At 44.4% G+C, this 15,000-nt stretch overlaps 1 protein-coding gene across 1 annotated transcript in view; it reads left to right on the top strand.

Annotated features, from left to right (window-relative positions):
• The window catches only part of BOD1L1 (biorientation of chromosomes in cell division 1 like 1), a 2,284,811-nt gene that overhangs the window by 106,205 nt on the left and 2,163,606 nt on the right, over positions 1–15,000 (top strand). The window lies entirely within an intron of this gene.

The raw sequence follows: 15,000 nt of genomic DNA, 5'->3' as shown, positions 1-15,000 counted from the left end.
CACCTCCCATTGCTATACATTACAAGGGCTGGTGATGTTATTCATTTTATAGGTACCTTGGGACACTGTTCACCCTACAAGCCCCATGATGTGTGCGGTGCCTGAATAACACCAATACCATTAACTAGATAGGTAGGGTTTCTAATCTGAGTCCTGGCAAGTGTGTGTGTGTGTGTGTGTGTGTGTGTGTGTGTGTGTGTGTGTGTGTGTGTGTGTGTGTGTGTGTGTGTGTGTGCACGCGAGAGAGAACCGTATCCTGTGTATGTATTTGAGTGAGAACTATATCCATTGGAGGGGTGGGTTTTACATTTTTAGGCCATAGTATTCCCAGTACATGTCCCAAGGTCTACTTTACAAGACCTGTTGTCTTCATGAACCGTAGAGGTATCTGTTGACACTCTTAAGCCCAATAAGCCTCGTGCTACATGCAGGAACTCTATAACAGTATGGACTGACTAACAAGATAGGCAGGGCTGCTAATCTCGGTCCTGGCAAATGTGTGTATGAGAGTATTTGTTTGTATGTGTGTATAACTGTAGGTTAATGTATTTTCAGTCCATTCTCACACAGTACACTTCCCATTGCCATACTTTACAAGGCCTGGTGATGTTGTTCACCGTAGAATTACCTTGGGACACTCTTCACCTTGTAAGCTTTGTGGCATGTGCGATAAATGCATAATACTGTGGTAGCAATAACTAGATAGGTAGGGGTTCTAATCTCAGTCCTGGCAAATGTGTGTGTGTGTGTGTGTGTGTGTGTGTGTGTGTGTGTGTGTGTGTGTGCGTGCGTGCGTGCGTGTGCGCGTGTGTGTGTGCATAGCAGTGTTTGTGAGTGTGTGGACTCATAGGTGACAGTATAAGGAGTCCTTTCCCATCCGCCATACCTCACAAGGGCACATGATATTATTCACTTTACCAGTACTTGGGAACAGTCATCACACTATTAGTTCCGCGCCACCTGCTGTAACCGCATAACACTGTAGTACCACTTACTAGATGGGTAGGAGTTCCAAACCCAACGCTGGCAACTGTGATCCTGTGCGTGTGTGTGTGTGTGTGTGTGTGTGTGTGTGTGTGTGTGTGTGTATGACTTTATGTGTGGGAGAACAGCATTCTCTGTGTTTGGTCAACACAATATCCTCTGGGTGGTGTGTAGGAGAACAGCATTCTCTGTGTGTTTGGTCAGCAAAATATCCTCTGGGTGTGTGGGTTTTACCAGTCTGAGGTGTGTTCCACCCACTACACTTACAATTCTCCATTTTACAAGAGCTGCTGATGTCAACCACCATAGACTTACCTGTATACACCCCTCAGCCCTATAAGCTCTGTGGCACATGTAAAAACTGTTGCACAGAACTGGTAATTGTGTACATATACAGCTGTACCTCGGCTGTGACACAGTCGATGTTTTACCACTCTGTCATAACCCTCATTGGCAGTGTCTGCAGGGCCACATCCTGCTGACACACAGACACCTAGAACACAAACAGGATACAGCATATGAGACTACATTCAGTTAACATTACTAACACCAGTAATGCATCATGGCTGAAAGGATACACACACTCTAAAGTGTAGCCATTACAAATGCCAGCATCTTGCACAGCATTACATAGCTAAACGGTACTTAATTCACCCTGTGAATCAGAACCATATTAGCATGTCCCTGCATCGGTAGTATGGATGACAGGGATGTGGCACAGGTATCATCATATGCACAGGGTATTGTGTGGGTTTGCCAGAGGCCTAGGCTGAGCCGTATGGTTGACATTAATGTGTGTGTGTTTGGAGGGGTGCTCTATGAATGGGCCATGCAGCGGCAATGTGTGTGTGTCTGGAGGTGACCTGGCTGTGGTGGTGATGTGTGTGTGTGTTTGTATGCACACAGTCACACCATGTGGCTGCCCTACCCAGGGGAATGTTGGACAGCTATGGACCATACATGGCAGGGTGTAAACGTCACCATCTCTGGCCATGGACACGTGAACTGGTCTTACCAGGGGTCTCACTGGCACCACCAGGCCCAAGACCAGATGCAGTACTACTCCCCGATGGTGACTGCTGTCTGCTGGATCTGTGTCCCTCATGGGGCTGGCCAAGACCACGTGCACGTGGCCTGCTCTGTTGTGGTGTGGACAGCATCTGTCCTTTAGTAGTACTGGTGGTACTGCCACTACGAGAGTGTGAAGGTGCACGGCCATGTAGACTCTCAGCTGATGTTGGTGCTGTCCTATGTCCACATAGCCGACGTCCATTTCCCATCACACGCTGCAGCACAGGCATTCCACAGTCGAGGGTTGTCAGGGTCTCACCCCACCATCTATTCATGACATCAGTATTTCGACTTGTGGCCTTAACTAGGTTGTGTATGTCATCACGTAAGCCAGGAAGAGTTGCATCCAAGACCCTGAGTATTTATCTGGTGTTGCATTCACTACATACCTGTGCATCCATGACAGCCCGAAACATGTGTCTGGTAACACCTGCTGTGGCACTTGCAACAGCGGCTTCATGGGCAGTGATCCTCCATCGACCAACCCTGTCCATCCGCCTGTGTGGGACCTCGCCTGTACTCTGTGACTAGTGTCTACACTCTCACTTGCCATATTCACCACACTAGCCTGCTTCATGCCACCACCCAACTGTTCATTATCTTTGGCTGCTGTGGACGTTGTTACGTGTGGGCATTGTGACTGTGTGCAGGGACATTGTGGACGACTGTGGGATGGCAAGGAATGGCACAGATTCAGGCCCTGACAACCCCACCTGTGCCTCACTAGGACCAACATTATTGTCAGGGTCGGCAGAGACACTGACATCAGATTCTGAGTGGGAGGGACCACGACCACCATGTCCACCTGTGATGGAAAGACAACATGTAAATTAATACCTGCACTATAAGGTTTGCCGGTGCACATGCACACACACACACACACACACACACACACACACACACACATACAGTTGAGGTGGCACAAAGGCATTACACAGACCTCACAGTAGCCAACTGGTGACATTCACGACACACAGTCGGACCACAACATGCACACTCTGGAGAGGCCCTCAACATCATACAGTGCAGCCCTTTCCACTTAATGCTTAATGTTACTACTAATATACACCTCTGGGATATGTCAGTAGTGTTAATAGGTGATGGGCTTTCACCTAGCACACACTACACCCATGTACACATTATTGCTGTTCACCTGTATAGCACAGTGACAATATCTACAGAACATACCTCTCAGCTATACAGAGTTTTGCTGAACGTCTAGATGTGTGGCTCATATTTTCGGTCTGGTCCCCATAAGTATTGTGTTATGTCTGACAAATCAGTGGAATGATGTGAGGATTTAAGTCACTAGCAAATGAGAAGCAACTGAGCCTTGCACTTGTGCTATTTCAGTCAATAATTGTTAGAACAGGTGATGTTACTGCAGCAACTGTCTCGGGTTATCTACTCTGGTATCTCGGATATGTCCCTATTTTCATGGCTTTCTCCCCCCACTTTGTCAGGTTTGGTCCAGATTCATTGCACCGAGGGGGTCTGAGCATACCTGTCAACTGGGTGGTTTGTTTCAGAGTGTCCAGGCTTATTCATCTTCTTGGTCTGTTCCACAAATTATTTGTATTTCTCTGGTAAATCACTATGATGATCTGAGGATTTCTGTCAGTAAATGATGACATACATTTCAGTTTCAGACCTCATATCCTTCAGAAAATGTGTGTTGAAACAAACCCTGTTTATCTAGCAACTTTATATGTTTATAATAGCAATATTTAAAATGCGTCCCTAGTTTTGGCCCATTATCCCCCCATTTTGACAGCCTTTGCCCAGATGTCTTGCACTAAGAGGTTGAGAGGTATGACTGCACTACATATTATATACATATATTATGTATATATGTATATGTGTATATATATATATATATATATATCTTTAGATATATATATATATATATATCTTTAGATATATATGTATATATGTATATATATATATATATGTATGTATATATATATGTATATATATATATATATATATATATATACACATACGCCTGGGTGATTCCACAGAGCAAAATCCCAAAAAGGGAAGGCATCACTGATCAGTATTAGCAAAAAAACTACGGGCACTCATAAAATTGTCTAAGGCCAGCTTCGAGAGAAAAATTGCACAGGAGACTAAGGATAATCACAAGGCTTTCTTTAGTTATGTTAGGAACCTGGGTGGTAATTCCCAGATATGCTTAGAATTAGTCCAAAATGACAAAAAATACACCGAACCCACAGACATTGCCAACATCCTAGCTGACGGGTTAGTGCAAACTTCTCCCCCCTCCCCACCAACAGGGCAAATATCTATCCCAGCAGAGTGCTGCCCCCCTGACATCTCAGATGCTCAGGTAAGAGCCGCCCTCTCCAAAGCAAAAAACACAGCATCAATGGGACCAGACGTTTTCCCGGGCTGCGTCCTACATGAACTCCAAGAAGAGCTAAACCCAAACATAAAACTACTGTTTGATCTCAGCCTTACTACAGGATATGTGCCCAAAGAGTGGCGTACAGCAACAGTGGTCCCTCTCCATAAAGGTGGTGCCTCAACGGATCCTGGAAACTATCGCCCCATAAGCCTGACTAGCTTGGTCTGCAAAGCTATGGAAAGGATCATCATGGACCTTATAAATAAAGATATTGGGGACCTACAGACACTGGATCCTACCCAGTTCGGCTTTGTTAAGGGCAGATCCTGCCTCTTAAACCTGGTTGATTTCTTTGAAATGGTCACCAAGGCCATTGACGAAGGGAAGGTGGTCCACACAGCCTACCTGTACCTCGCAAAAGCCTTCTATACAATACCCCACTCGGGCATTATAGATAAGCTCACTAGCTTAAATATAAACCCCTATGTCACTAGATGGATTGCAAACTGGCTCAAGGACAGAACCCACATGGTTAGAACTGCTGGAGCCATGTCAGACTCCAAACCAGTTACAAGTGGTGTCCCACAAAGCTCAGTCCTGGGACCTCTCTTGTTCGGTATATATTTCTCGGAGGTACAGGCCAACACGGAAGGACTGTGGCTGACCAAGTTCGCAGATGACTGCAAACTGGCCATAATCGACTCTCCAGCCGACACAAGCATCCTCCAAAAGGGCCTCATAGAAACAGACAACTGATGCCAGAGCCATGGCCTCAAGCTAAATGCCAAAAAGTGTATAGTCATCCCCTTTGGCAAAAACACAGTGCCCACAAATTACCACATAGGTGGTAATCCATTAAGTACAGAAGAAGTAATTAGGGACCTGGGGACCCAAGTTGATAGCAATCTCTCATTTGACAACCACGTGGCCAAAGTGGTTAGAAAAACATTTTATATTGCCCACCTAGTCATGAAGGGATTCACATCTAGATCAGGGGAGGTCATCGTGCCTCTTTACTCATCCCTCATCAGGCCCATAATTGAGTACAATGCCCCTTTTGGGATGTACCTTACCAGACACCTGCAGCAACTGGAAAGACCCCAAAGGTACCTCACCAAGAGGATCAAAGAGCTCAAACAGATGCCATATGCTGCCCGGTTAAAGAAACTCCAGCTCTACTCAGTGGCATACCGCCTGTTCAGAGGCGACCTGTGCCTGACGTATAAAGCCATGTCTAACCCGGAATTAATGGACATGCTGCACCTCAGAAAATCCAAATCCCATCGAGCTACGTGCTCGAGAGACTTGAACCTCAGCACTGAAATAAATAGGACATGCCGGGGGGACAGATTCTTAACCCAGAGGCTCCCTTCCTCTGGAATAAAATCCCAGTCCAGGTTAGGCAGAATCCCTCATTGACTCTCTTCAAGAGGAATCTTGATGAGTGGATGGGAGATCGTAGGTTTACCCTGGGTATCACTTCTGTGTCACTGTTAGACAGCGGCACAGTATACTAACCTCAAAAAAGGGCATAGCAAAATAAATTTAAAATGGGTGGCGAAAGCCAAACACATTCTGGCTAGGCTTATAAATGCCCTAGGGCAGATATCCTAGTATGAACCTATGAACCTATATATATATATATATATATATATAGGTTCATAGGTTCATACTAGGATATCTGCCCGAGGGCATTTATTTATATATATATATATATATATATATATATATATATATATATATATATATATATATATATATATATATATATATATATATATAGATATATATTTATGGATTCACTTCATAACATTGAAATATCAAAATACTGAAACTCAAAACACTGAAACCAAAATACTGAGTACTCAAAATACTGAAACTCAAAATACTGAAAACACATATTATGCGTAAACTCAGCTTAAACAACATAAATCGTAACAATTTCTACCAAATATATGCAGGGGGGCAAGCCCCCCCCCGCTAATTAAATATATCAACTCCAAGATTGCACATAGTGTAGTTAAGTGCAATCTTGGAGTAGGTATATATTATTAGCAGGGGGTGTGGGGGGTGCAGGGGGGCTTGCCCCCCTGCATATATTTGGTAGTAATTGTTATGATTTTTGTTGTTTAACTGAGTTCATAATATGTGTTTTCAGTATTTTGAGTTTCAGTATTTTGGGTATTCAGTATTTTGAGCTTTCAGTATTTTGGTCTTCAGTATTATGAAGTTTTGTCATTTTCAGTATTTTGAAGTTTCAGTGTTATGAAGTGAATCCATATATATATATATATATATATATATATACATACATATATATAAAACACACACACACATAGATATATGTATATATATATTGTAAATATATTTTTCATATATATGTATCACCATATATATGTGTGTGTGTGTGTGTGTGTGTATAAATATATATATATGTGTATATATATATATATATATATATATATATGTAGATATATATATATATATATATATATATATATATATATATATATACACACACGCCTGGGGATTCCACAGAGCTTTTTCCCTACTGTTGAATGACTCTACTGCATGATATGTTTGGAAAAACATCAGAAATTCCTACAGCTCAAATGGTATAGTGTTACGTTGGTCTGACTATAGTGTACAGGGTCCTGAGTTCAAGACTTGGCAGGGCTGATTATTTTGTTGCTAGGTAGAAATGTGGCTGATGGAGACAGAGTGACTAAAGCAGTTATAAGCGGGTTTGCGAGATGCTATGTGATGCCAACATATGTTAGCCATAGAGATGCTTAATCCATTTTGGCTTCACTTAGCATTGCATAAACTTGCTTACTCCTGCTTACACCTTTGCTAATTTCTTTACAAGAAAATAAAAAGGGGTGATAGGAAAGTGGTAAAAAAGGGGCATGCAGAGATAAAAATGATATGAAAGATAGGGATGTGCAGGACAGGTGTAAGGGAGGTCCATAGCTGTCCATTTCTTATAGAGCAGTAGCTGTGCATTTGTACGGAATTTGGAGGTGAATCTTAACACTCAAACCTTGGAGAGAGAGGTGAGGACAACAGAAATGTGTTGTCAAGCCAATTGGATCTGATTACATGTTTCCAGTGGACACGTGTGTGAAATGGATAGCTATGTATAGGTTGATATTTTTTTGGGACAGATGCCCTTTTTTTTGATAAGGTGAGAGTGGGATGTTGGGGAAGGATTGTAGGTATGTCTGGGGAGTTAGGTTGGGTAGGGAGACAAACAAGAGAGCAGGCAGCGGCGGTGTATGACACGTGGGGTAAACACCTTGGATGGCGAGGGTGGGTGGGAATCACAGGCCCATGATCCCCCATATGGATTCGGTGGGACTGACATCCCCACCCGCAGGCAGTCACCACTGCACCTTCACAGGTCCGATGATGGCTGTACTGGGGGCTGGACAGGAGGGGCAGCCTGCTCCTCAAGGTGCACCAGGCGGCCCTCCTTCTGGCACAGCTGGCCACCCAGCTTAGAGCAGATGACACTGCGTACCATACCCCAGAACTGACGGCGGATGACGGGCTCATCTCCGTGCCCGGGTCCATATGGTGCAGGGCCTGCAGAAAATAAAGTTCCAGGGTGGGTCCCAGACATGCTGGGACCCGGTGCTATGATCAGATGGGGCGGGACAGGTGGATCCACTGGGATCAGCCTTCTGAAACATGCTATGGTGTTGAGGTTTTCCAAGATATATTGGTTAGTTGTGAAGAAAACATTTCAGTATTAGTTTTAACAGCTTGCTTGGGTGTTCCGGTTAACCCAAAACAACAGATGTAAAACAGTTGCATAGCAAACTGAACACATACATAACTGGAACAACAGTAAGCATTGTAACAGCATGCCAGTAACAATGATGGCAACAGGCTGCCAACAGTGGTATTTGAACAAGGTATGTTAACATGCAACCAATTAATTATATGAACAATAATGGAAAGCATGTACTAACATCATGTTTGGTAAAAACATACCCGAAGTATATGAATAATAATTAGTGATACAGATGAGGGGTGGGGAGAAGAGAAGAAAAGTCCATTATCAACTGCATAGGCTTCTATTTTTCACAACAGTACTGCTCAATACTCTGTGTCTGCCCTCACTTTACATCTACCAATGGCCTACCTATGACATACCCATATTTGTGAGGTGGGCCATGTAGACGGCCTTCCGTACAATGGTGCCCACATGGTGGGAAACTGTCAGGTTGCTACCTACCTCTGTGCAAAAGTCGCCTCACACCTGATTGTATGCTCAGTACATTATTATTGTCATACTTAGTGTGGATGACATCTGCCACTTCAGGGAGCATAATGCCTCTCCTGGCATTCAGTTTGTGGTAATGCTTCTGGCACCAGTCAGTAATTGAGTGATTGCCTCTTGAGGGATGCTCACATCAGTAGTGGAATGTAAGACAATGGCCAGCTTGCAAACATCTATACATCTGGTCAGCCACAGACCACTGCTTTTGTCCTCTTCCTCAGATACGTATATCTCAAACATTTGAGGACCCCAAACTAATCCTTGGGGTACCCCGTTGTGGATGAATCTACTACTAGAGGTGGGTTCCACTACTTTAACTTTGTGAGTACTGTCATTGGGCCAGTTAGCTACCCATCTGGTAACCTACAGGTTGGTGCCTAGCTGTGTAGGCATATGTATCCTGTCCGCCTGGGGATTAGTGTGAGAGGATTGGGGTAGGTGAAGTTAGGCATTGTTCACCATCTTCTCCTCGTTCCTGTGTTTGTTGACCACTTCAGAGAGGTTGACCAAGTTTAACAGGCCTGATCGTCCCTTGACAATACCACGGTGTATGGGCCCGCCCAGGCATTTCTATGTTGCCAATGTCCCTGTTCATAATGTCCTTGATATTGCCTTCCATGCCCATGTAGAGCAGGCTAGTTAGGCTGATGTGCATAATATTGGTTGGGTCGGTGGATTGCTCTGGCTTTGTGTATAGGGATGACAGTGGCTGTCCTCTGTGCAGATGGGATGACACCGGTGCACAGGCTGTAGTTGACTACAGTGCGGAATGGATCTGTGAGCCCATGCCTGTGTTCATATAGGCTGCAGCCAGGTATGGTATCAGGCCTCAGGAGACCTCTGTGTATTGCCTTTGAGACGGCATTATGGAGCTGCTTCGTGATGATGAGGGGAGGGGGGCAGGTGCTGTACATGCACATGTGTACTAGTGGGAGGACGGGGGCTGATGTTTACACTTCACCTGTTTGCAGCCGGTTGCCTATATCTATGCCATATTTGTATGTGGTGTTGTTGACCACAACTGCAGAGCAGATTTCTGTGTTGCCTCTGGAATTGCAGACACATGTGTGGAAGGCCTAGCGATTGGCCTTGGTGGATGTGTCCAATTTGCGCTCAAAGACAGGCTTAGGGTACATCACCTGTGTTCTTATTTGCTTATGTAGACCAAGGTTGCATTGCTTCCAATGAGGCACCTGTTCCTTCTTGACCCATCCAGCAATTGATTCCACCTGTTATGGTATTTGTGTATTGCTGCTGTCCACCACAGGCATTTATCCTACCATGAGGGAGATGATGTCCTGTCAGGTAATGCTGAGTCCATATAGCTGTGTAAGTGCTCAGATAGTATTGTGGTGTGGGCCTGGACACTGCTGCTAGTTCCAACAAATGGGACGTTGGCTGTACAGCTACTTCTTCCTGCTTTGAGGAGATTTATAGTCATTTATGTACGATTTATTCTGTTTGACACTGTAAAGGGGGTGGGGTAGGGAAGATGGTAACCTGAACAGTGATGGCTATGTGGTTAGATATTACCAAGGAGGATGGCACTGTAGGAGTGCTACAGTGGCTACTCATGTTGGTTAGGACCAGGTACAGGATATTTCCACCTGCCATAGGAGTGTTGACCGGCTAATCCACTGCATTGCCATTGACTAAGCTGAGGAATCTGTGTGCCTTAATGTTCAGGTGGCATAGGTTATGGACACTAATGTTGGGTATTTGAAGTCACCCAGGAGCAAAGCCGATGATTGAATCCTGACAGATTTCAGCAGGTCCCAATAGATGTGGTGGGTGTCCATAGTCATGTTTGGAGGCCTGTAGCTAGCTATGATTTGAGTAGATGTTTTGTCAACTGTTAACTGCACTGGGGATGTCACCAGTGTGTCATAATGTTTGGCCAGTGTGGAGGTGTGTATGTGTATGCTAATGTTCAACACTGCAACTCCTGTGGCTTTGCAGGCCTCCATTTGGGGTCTAAACATATGATGGGATGAGTGACTTGGCAAGGTTGGTGAGCTCTCCACAGCAAGCAGGTGTCAATGACTGCACAGATGTCTGTATCCTACAGGACAAGGTACGGTTGCATTGACATGGCTTTCATGGTTAGACACCTAGCTCCTGTTGGAACAAGACATCTGCACAAAGGCACACATCAGTGGTGGGCAAAGGCCAGTAAATAGTGTCACTTTATGAATCTAGCTGAAACACACGTAGCTGCCAGCAAATACGATGTTGCATTCACAGGTCTCCTCTGCAGGATATGACATCTGACAATCAAATGTATGCTAATATATTATGACTTCAGTGTTTAATGCGTTGCCATTGATGTGCCAGATAATACACAACTGTCTGAGGCATTGATTACAAATATGAGGCAGATGTGGTCAGTCTGCAATACGCTGGACAGTTGTCAGGTATGGGCTCAGTATAACACATACAACTCAACACACACATCTGCACCTGTTGTGTAGTATGCACATACTTTGTATACGTCTCTTACATTTGTAAGACAAGCATATGTATCAGAGTAGCATTAACAGTTGCCATATGAATAATTACAACATCCCATGTACCTGGCTTAGCAGTAACACACTCAGTATTGGACAACAGACACTCCAGTAGTAGTCGTACATGAGCTGACCTTTGCTTGGGTGACTCAGTCAGACAGGGAAAGTGGGAATTGTCATAGGTGCCGGACTGCAGCCTGTGAGTCCAGCAGGTCTTGTTCCGGCCTAGTGTTTAGTGTCCCATTTGACATCATTGCACCCCCTTCTGCAATCCATTACCAGTTTACCTGATTTGACATACCTGTTAGAGTGTTCAAGAGTTTCCTCACAACAATGCAGATGGTTAGGTTTGTGTAGTCACAGTCTGTGTTTGTCTAGATGGGTTGAGAGATGTGTTGCATAGTCAGCAGCTTGCCTTTTGTAGGTATTGCTCATGAGCAGGTGATGGCCTGTGCACCAATTGGTGTCTCCCACTTGCTACTTGCATCCAGAGCAGCTGTGTTGTCCTTCCATTTACCAATGCCATAGCAACACAGTGCTATAATTATGGCCTTCATGTGGGCCTTGCCCCTTTTTCTTGCCTGTGTGGAGGACATTATGGAGGTGTAGGTGCTACAGCTTCACAGACAGTAGGTGGGAATACCTCTCGGAACAGGACATGTGGAAACAGCCCAACAACATGGGGACAAAGTTCCAGAATTAGGTACAGATTGTAATTCAGTAGTGCTGTTATACACATAGAGGGTTGCTAGATTAACAAGGTTTGTCTGGACATGCATTTTCTGCGTGACTTGACGTCTGACAGTGATATGCCTCTGATATACCTCTCAACTGCCCTGATGTCCACAGGCTGCCCAGAGGTTTGACTGTTGTGTTTGTTCTGTTCCTCAGACAATGTCTGTTTTTGTGGAATCAGTAGGATAATGTAAGGATTGTAGTCAGTAACTGTTGACATCCATTGGTGTTTCAGACATCATATCCTTCAGGGATGTTATGTTACAACAAAGCCTATGACACCAATAGCTGTTTCAGTTTGTAGCACCATTATGTGAGATATGTTCCACTTTCCAGGCCCCTGTCCCCCAAGTATGTCATGCTTTGTCCAGATGTCTTGCAGTAAGAAGGTCAGAGGTATGTGATATCATTATTTAGTGACTGCACTCAAGGCATCATCCCATTGACTTAGAAGACTCCTGGAAGTGGTATGTGGCAATGGCCATAAATATGGTGTCACACCCTGGACATTCTGTGGAAGTCGGTACATATAAGAATTATGTATGTCTGGCCATTATAAACAGACTGCCAAGATTGTGTAGCAGTGTTGTGTGTGGATGTTTGTTGAGCTGAGTAGGGAGTAGCAGATGTAAGTGTTACGTCCTTTTTCTATTTGACTGTGCATGCTGCTGTGGCTGCTGTTGGTCTATCAGATGTGTATGTTTGTAGGGGCAGACTGAGAAATGTCCTGTAACACCTCAGGATTGCCAGTACACTGTGAGTTGGGCCAGTATATGTCAGTGTAGTGTGTGACTGGCAATCAGGATATGTTTGTTCAAACAGTCGTTCTACTCTAGAGTTCATTTGGGGTACTGGTATGTTGCTGTGACTGTGGTGCAAATGGTTGTGGGTGGACATTTTTGCACCACTAGCTGCTTTTCCCTACAGTTCATTCCTGTAGTGCATGATATATTTGGATATACATGGGTAATTGCCCACAGCTGATTTGGGTTAGTGTTGTGTTGGTCATACTGTGGTTCATAAGGTGCTGGGTGACAGGGTTGGCAGCTGTCATGGGTGTTTCCATTCTGGTGCATGACTGCAGTCGTACCTTTCCACTGTCCAGAAGCATGGCTCATATGTTTGGTGTGTTGCCCATAGCAGTTGTGGGTTTCTGAGAAATCACTGGGATGATGTGAGCATTGACATCAGTAAGTAATGACATTCATTTGTGTTTCAGATCTGGAATCTGTCTGGAATTATATGTTAAAGCAAACCATGCCACTCTAGCAGACTTCTACGTGTATGACAGCCATGTTTCAAATGTGTCACTATTGTTTACCCCCCCCCCCCAGTTTTTCAGGTTTTTTGCAGATGTGTTGCAGTAACAGGTTGGTTATCTATATAATCTATATAATTCCCCCTTATGTTGAATGACTGTTGTGCATGACATGTTTGTAAAAATATTACAATTTCCTACAGTTCAGATGGTGTAGAGGTATGTTGCTGTGATTGTAGTGTGCAGGGTCCTGGGTTCCAGACTTGGAAGTGATCACTTTTTTCATTAATGTAAAATGACCAGAATGAATGATATGTCTGTAAAAGCATTACAGATTCCCACAGCTCAGATGGTGTAGTGGTATGTTGCTGTGATTGTAATGCACAATATCCCAGGTTTGAGACTTGGCAGGGCTGATTATTTTGTTACAGGACAGAGCAGGGGCTGATGGAGACAGAATGATTGAGACGTTTAAGCAGTTGTAAGCGGGTTGTGCATGAAACTAAGTGATGCTAAAAGAAGGTTAAGCTTTGTTAGCTGCTCTTAGCTCCACTTACTCCCGCTTACACCCTCACTAATTTTCATTAAAAAAAGAAAAAAGGTTGATTAGGAAAGTAGTGAAATGGAAGCAAGCAGGGGGTAAAACATTAGGAAAACCAGCTAGTGATGTACAGGATGGGTGTAGGAAAGGACCATAGCTCTACATTTCTTCTGCAACAACAGCTGTGAGTAATGTGTAGAATTTGGAATTCACAGCCTCACACCACACAGGGAGGGGTGTTGGCGACAGATATTTTCAGAATAATCTGTGCGTTGATTGATTAGTTTCACTGTACATGGGGGCGAAATGTAGAGGTATGTATGGGGCAATGTTTTTTTTTTTTTTTTCGGGACAGATGCCCCTTTTTTTTATTAAGGTGAGAGCAGGATGTTGGGGAAGGGCTGTAGGTGTCTTTGGGGAGGTAGGTTGGGTAGGATAGGTTGCATTTGCAGGCAGACACGACAGCAGACGGGGGCGGTATATGACACATGAGGGGGGGTAAACACCTTTGACGGGGGTTGGTTGAGAATCCAAAGCCCTTGAGCCCCCAAATGGATACAGTGGGACTGAGGTCCCCACCCATGGGCAGTTACCACTGCTCTTTCATGGCCCCAAAGGTGGCTGTGCTGGGAGCTGGACAGGAGGGGCAGATTGCCCCTCGAGGTGCGCCAGGCAGCCCTCAATCTGGAGCAGCTGCCCACCAAACTCCGGAACTGACTGCAGGCATACCTCCCAACCATCCCGAATTACTCAGTTTTCCCAAGTTTTGGGATCCAAATAATGGGGTGCCACGATTCCTGAGTGGCACCCCTTCGTTTCCGAGTTTTTCTCAGCTTTTTTTTTATTTTTATTTTTATTTTTTTCCCACTTTTTGAGCTGACATTGTCACGTGCATGATGACGTCAGCTCTGTCGGGGCTACCAGCCTGTTGGAATTGAGCTTGCATTCCAGCTGTTCAAATATTGAACAGTAAGTATCCATTTTTGAACTGCTTGCGTTTTCTGGCTGGTTGCACTTGAAAGTGTCTGTTATTGATGGCTGCCTTTGAACAGAAAGTGTCCGTTATTGAACAGAATCATTTATTAATTAAACTGCTGCATTTTCTGGCCATTATTGAACAAAGTACATTTTGAACAAGCTTAGTCACTGCTGCATAGGGTTTTCCAGGTGAGTGTGTATGTGTATGTGAATGTGTGTGTGTGTGTGTGTGTGTGTGTGTGTGTGTGTGTGTGAGAGAGTGTGTGTGTG

This window comes from Protopterus annectens, chromosome 2.part1 (assembly GCF_019279795.1).
Source record: "Protopterus annectens isolate FY-2018-M chromosome 2.part1, PAN1.0, whole genome shotgun sequence".
NCBI classification, from domain to species: domain Eukaryota; kingdom Metazoa; phylum Chordata; order Ceratodontiformes; family Protopteridae; genus Protopterus; species Protopterus annectens.
This window is presented reverse-complemented; position numbering and strand designations above follow the sequence as displayed.